Genomic DNA, 6428 nt, shown 5'->3' with positions numbered 1-6428 from the left:
TAAAGCCTCTGCCTTCGGCTCGGGTCATGATCCCAGGGTCCTGGGATCGAGCCCCACATCGGACTCTCTGCTCAGCAGGGAGCCTGCTTCCTCCTCTCTCTCTCTGCCTGCCTTTCTGCCTACTTGTGATCTCTATCTGTTAAATAAATAAATAAAATCTTAAAAAATAAAATAAAATAAAATAAAATAAATGGAGTTGCAAGGCCAGAAGGGGGAGTTCTCATGCCTTGCAGCCCTTGGCCAAACCGGAAGAAGCCTATGCTTTACTAATCCAGCAGGAGGAAGACACAGCAGCCTAGATACAGCAATCCAGCCAGTGTCTCACTCACAACTCAATTAATGAGAAGCCACCACACTGCAACTCTCAGTTCACTGCAATGGACTTTTTGTTTAGAACAGCCCCTCCCAACTGCCCCTTTTCCTCTATGAAAAAGCATTCTTCTCTTTGTTCTCTGGGCTTGCCTATGGTTTTGCCATAGCTTGCATGTCCTGAATTGCAATTCTCTGTTATTCCTGAATAAATCCATTTTGCTGGTGAAATAACTGGCTGTTTTATTTTTAAGGTTAACAGATTCTATTCTTAACAGTAAAAACAAACTATTTTAAAGGGTTGAGCAGCTGATTTTTCAAAAAAATATGCTAAAACTTATACTTGCAATTTTATATAGCAAGAACCCTATGCATTCCCCTGATACACACTCTCTTACACACACACACATTCAGACAAGTGGGGACAGGATCTACCGTCTACCGCTGGGAAATCTGATGGGGCAGGATCTGAACACCATTTAACCTTGTGGACTACCAGGGAGCAGAGTACCTATGGTTGGAGCCCTAACTAGAGAGCTGCCCATCAGGATCAGGGCCATAGCATTTACTATCCACTTAGAGAAAGGGAAAAGAGAACGGTCACAGACAGGGAGCAGGAAAAGAATCATGTAAGCCTTCCTGGGTCTTTTATGGCTTGAGGAAATAGGTAAAGATGACCTAAAACAGAGCAGGGTTTGAGGAAGAGGCATTGTAAATTGCAGGGGGCTTGCCAAACCTCAGATGGAGACTGCCCTAAAGCAACACAACTCGTGTGGTGATGATGTGACTAGAACAGCCTAAGCAGAGAAGGAAGTTCTAACATTTAAAATAGCATTATATAATTCTATGTATATGAAATTCTAGGAAATGCAAACTATAAAGGCAGAAAATAGATCAGTGGTTGCCTAGGGATGGCAAGAGGTACAGATTATAAAGAGGTGCAAAGAAATCTCAAGGGGTGAAGGGTATTTATTATCTTGCTTATCATGGTGGTTTCACAGGTACATACATGTATCAAAATTTTTTGAATATGTATAATTTATTCCACATCAAATATTCTTCAATAAAGTTGTAAAATAAAGTACAATGATCCTTAAAAAAACACACACATTAGTCCCAGTTTCCTATGCCTAGCATGAAGGGTATCCAGGTGCACAGAACGTGTGAGAGTGAGTAGCTAACTTGCATGACAAAAAGCCCAAGGCTCTGGGATGAGCCATTCCCAAAAACTTTAAAGTGACTAGCTTTTTTTTTTTTTTTTTTTTTTAAGATTTTATTTATTTACTTGACAGAGAGAGACAGTGAGAGAGGGAATACAAGCAGGGGAAGCAGGAGAGGGAGAAGCAGCCTTCCCTCCGAGCAGGGAACCTGATGTGGGGCTCAATCCGAGCATGCTGGGATCGTGACCTGAGCCAAAGGCAGACCCTTAATGACTGAGCCAGCCACCCAGGTGCCCCATGACTAGCTGTTTTTGATTCATGTCCAATTTAATATGGTAGAAACAACATGAGATTTTGAAATCAGAGATATCTGGGGTCCAATCGTGGCTCTGTCACCACAGAATTCTGTTGCCTCAGACAAATTTAGTGCATATGAACTTTAATTTTAACTATAAGTAAGGACAATAACATGTGCCTTACAGGAAGGACTGCTGTGAATATTCCCATTAACATATCCAAATTGTCTTTGCATATAAAGGGCAAAGCCATTAACTAATACAACAAAAGTTACATACTAAGGGACTGTGTTTTTGTAGAGCTATACCCCACAGAGGAAATATCACCATAGCACATCTTTATACGGTATCTGACATTCATAATTATATCAAATGAAATGTAAATTATGTTCCATGTAATCATTTTAATAAGACACAATATTTTAGACATGTTTTAAAAAAAATTTTCAGGGGCACCTGGATGACTCTGTTGTTAAGTGTCTCCCTTCGGCCCAGGCCCAGGTCATCATCCCAGGGTCCTGGGATCCACCCTACATTGGGCTCTCTGCTCAGTGGAAAGCCTGCTTCTTCCTCTCCTACTCCCCCTGCTTTTGTTCCCTCTCTCGCTGTGTCTCTCTGTCAAAAAAATAAAATTTTTAAAAAAATTTTTTCAGCACTTCAAAATATAAATTTAGCTATCTGAAAATTCATTTATGAGGAATATTTGTTTCTATCAGTACCAAATAAATGAAGTACATATCTTATTTGGTGCTAGTTCTATTATTATTGAAATAATGACTCACCAGTCTGTCAGTAATTTGGGAGCCAGGCTGAGAAGGACTTTCTTGAAGGAGGCTTGAAATCAGTCTGGAATGTCACTAGGCTTACAGTCATGTTCTTGTCTTCAGGTCAGATAGCTTTCGTGGCAAATACAGGAGAATGGTTAAGTTTTGGTCTATTTCCTAACAGTAGAAGATATAATCACTTCAATATTAGGCATGGTCTCTTGTGGGTAAGTCATCTTAATCTTTCTGTGGAATTTCCCTGCTTTAATATCATTTAAAGCCTAACCACTTGAGGGCGGCTGGGTGGCTCAGTGGGTTAGGCCACTGCCTTAGGCTCAGGTCATGATCTCAGGGTCCTGGGATCGAGTCCCACATCGGGCTCTCTGCTCGGCAGGAAGCCTGCTTCCCTCTCTCTCTCTCTCTCTGCCTGCCTCTCCGTCTACTTGTGATCTCTCTCTGTCAAATAAATAAATAAAATCTTTAAAAATAAATAAATAAATAAATAAATAAAGCCTAACCACTTGGGATGTCTGGGTGACTCAGTTGGTTAAGTATCTGCCTTTGGCTCAGATCATGATCCCAGGGTCCTGAGATGGAGTCCCACATTAGGCTCCTTATTCATCAAGGAGCCTGCTTCTCCCTCTGCATGCTGCTCCCCCTTCTTGTGCTCTCATAAATATGATCTTTTAAAAATAAAGTCTAGGGGCACCTGGGTGGCTCAGCGGGTTAAGGCCTCTGCCTTTGGTCATGATATCAGGGTCCTGGGATCGAGCCCCACTTCGGGCTCTCTGCTCAGCGGGGAGCCTGCTTCCCCCTCTCTCTCTGCCTGTCTCTCTGCCTACTTGTGATCTCTGTCAAATAAATAAATAAAATCTTAAAAAAAAATAAAGTCTAACCACTATACAGCCAATAGAATCAGTAAATAATTGTTTATCCACAAATAATAACATTGGGCACATCAAATGTTCAAATGTTAATGATTTCTTAGAAGTAGTTTTGATCTTGATTCATATAGCCCTGTGTTGACATCATGGCTTGAAGTAGTAGATTCTGTCCTTAAATGAATTATCCTTCATCTTCAAATCTTGCATACACTGCATTCCATAAAGCAAGCTAGCTGACTTGTACATCGAATCACAGTATTAGGTGCGAATTATATCTTGTGCAGGAGACATATCCCCTAGACTTTCATTCAGTATAGCTAGTCTCTATTAAGTGACTGTTGCATACATGGCACACATGCACACTTTAGTGTTTTTCTAGGAAACTCAGTCATATATTAATAACTAAAAGATTCATAAACCATATCAATGCTGGTAGTTGGTGGTTTGCAGGGAAGGGAAGGAATCAGCACCCCTAACTTCCATCCCCACCCCCAAGTTGTTAAACAGTCAACTGTTTCTATTTCTTATGCTAAAGAAACAGTTGGTAGCTCCTAAATTTAGCAGCAAAACTATGAACCAAACTTCATGAACAGTGTGGATATTTTTCTATCCTGTATCCCAAGAATGGTATCACAAAATGTTAAACTCATTTTAAAACATGGTCAAAACTTCAAGCTTTCACACAATGAAGGTTTGGTTCAACTTTAAGTTCTTCTGTTGTGTACATCATAAGGTATTTGTAACTTATCAAAACTCATTTTAATTGTTTTTCTCCGTTTTGTTGTTAAAGACAGTTTGAATAATTTTTTACTCTCCTGGAAAAGACTATGCACTTCTATCATGTCCTATGTTACAGCGTAATTCAATTATACTAATCAAATATACTCATTCCACTGGGTTCTGCTTTATGGAATTGACTTTTTCTTAAACCAAATGTGAAAAAAAGTGTTATTAAAATGACATTAGAGGATGCCTGGGTGGCTCAGTTGTTAAGCAGCTGCCTTTGGCTCAGGTCATGATCCCAGGTTTCTGGGATCAAGTCCCGCCATCAGGCTCACTGCTCAATGGGAAGCCTGCTTCTCCCACTCACTCTCACTCCCCCTGCTTGTGTTCCCTTTCTCACTGTGTTTCTCTCTGCCAAGTAAATACATAAATAAAATCTTTTTTAAAAAGGTATTTAAAATGACATTAGAACCTTTAGTATGAATAAAATTTAAAATGTAAAATGGGAAATGGGAATACACAAAATTTTGAGTGAGCATTTATTTCCTTGAATATCTAGGCTGAAATGGTTTTCACTCAGAAATACCCTTGAAATTACCTCTAACTACAGATAGCTTACTCTTGACAATGAATACCGTATACTTATCAATACCCACAAATAAAATCTATTGTCCTTGAAAATAAAACTCACATTCAAAGTTAGCAGTGGAAATCTCTTACAGTGAAAGCTGGCGGAACTGTGTATCACTTTTCAAATCCAGTCCACCTTTGGATTGGCTTAATATACATATATTTCCATTCCTACATGTTCTTCTTACATTACTGACACTTCTCCCAGCAGGATTATGTTCCTTTCACCTCATGCTGGGATTGAGTCTTCTGAGATATCTGATGTTGTGACAGAGTATAGTGGAAGGGTTGATAGGACTTCCACATCTAAGTCCTAAAAAAAAAACCCAGCTTCTGCCTGGCTCTGCCTCAAAGTCCTGAAATAAATCCAACTGCCCTGAGGCCACCATGCTGTAGATCTTTAGAAAAAGACTAACCCACTAACAGGGAGATTCTTGGAGTTATCTTCCTAGCCCATACGTGTGAAAGCCTTTTTTTTTTTTTAAAGTAAGTTCTACATCTAATGTGGGTCTTGAACTCAAACCCTGAGATCAAGAGTTGCATGCTCTACTAACTGAGCCAGCCAGGTGCCCAGTGTGAAAACCTTTATAAAGGACCTCAGAGCTATCTGACTGTAACTTCATGAGACCCAGAGCCAAGATCCAGCAGAGATGCTGCTGAATTCCTGATCTAAGATTGTCTCAAGCCATTAGATTTCAGTTGGTTACATAGCAATGCTAACGCACACTGGTGATGCCAGTTACCATAGCCATCACTTACGTGGGCTCATACTAGAGCTGTACCTTCTAAGTGTGGCTTAACTGCACCCACAACCCTTCCTTTCTCTCTGCAATACACACAAGTTTGTAATCTTAAAATGAAGTGATGACAGAGAGAAGTTAACATGTAACTAAATGTATCTGGTTCCTAAATTTTGTTCACTGGCCTTACAACATGGGTTTGTTAATAAAAATATTTCTCTCCCTCAGACTCTTCAAAATTTTTTTCCCCCAAGTCCCTATCTATATAAAGATTTATTTAACAGAGATCACAAGTAGGCCAGAAAGGCAGGCAGGGGAGGGGGCGGGGGAGGCAGGCTCCCTGCTGAGCAGAGCCCTATGCAGGGCTTGATTCCAAGACCCTGAGTTGAAGGCAGAGGCTTAATCCACTGAGCCACCCAGGCACCCACATTTTTATACTTTATACAGGGATTGCCAACCCAATCCAGATACCTGAAGATCTCAGGTCAAATGTAATCATATTTGAATAATTATTACTGATTAGGTTTTCACATTTCCTAATCAAACACAGGAGAAAACTGAACAGTGGCTTACTTTCTAGGTGATTTTTTGCTGTATGTTTTGTAGTTTAGAAAGTCAGATTTGAGAATTGCCGACTAAGGTGGTTTTAGCGGGCACTTGGGAAGCTCAGTTGGTTAAGCAATTGCCCTCAGCTCAGGTCATGATCCTGGAGTCCCAGGATTGAGTCCCACATAGGGAAATGCCTGCTCAGCAGGGAGTCTCCTCCCTCTGACCTTCTCCCCTCTCAAATAAATAAAATCTTTTTTTCTTTTTTTTTTTTTTAAAGTGGCTTTAGCTATCAAGTGCTTTGGTCCTTTTAAAAACTATCATTCTAGGGGCAACTGGCTGGCTCAGTCAGTAGAGTATGTGACTCTTGACCTCA

The sequence above is a fragment of the Lutra lutra genome, chromosome 8 (genome assembly GCF_902655055.1).
Source record: "Lutra lutra chromosome 8, mLutLut1.2, whole genome shotgun sequence".
NCBI lineage: Eukaryota > Metazoa > Chordata > Mammalia > Carnivora > Mustelidae > Lutra > Lutra lutra.
The sequence above is the reverse complement of the archived record's forward strand: the minus strand, read 5'-3'. Positions refer to the sequence as shown.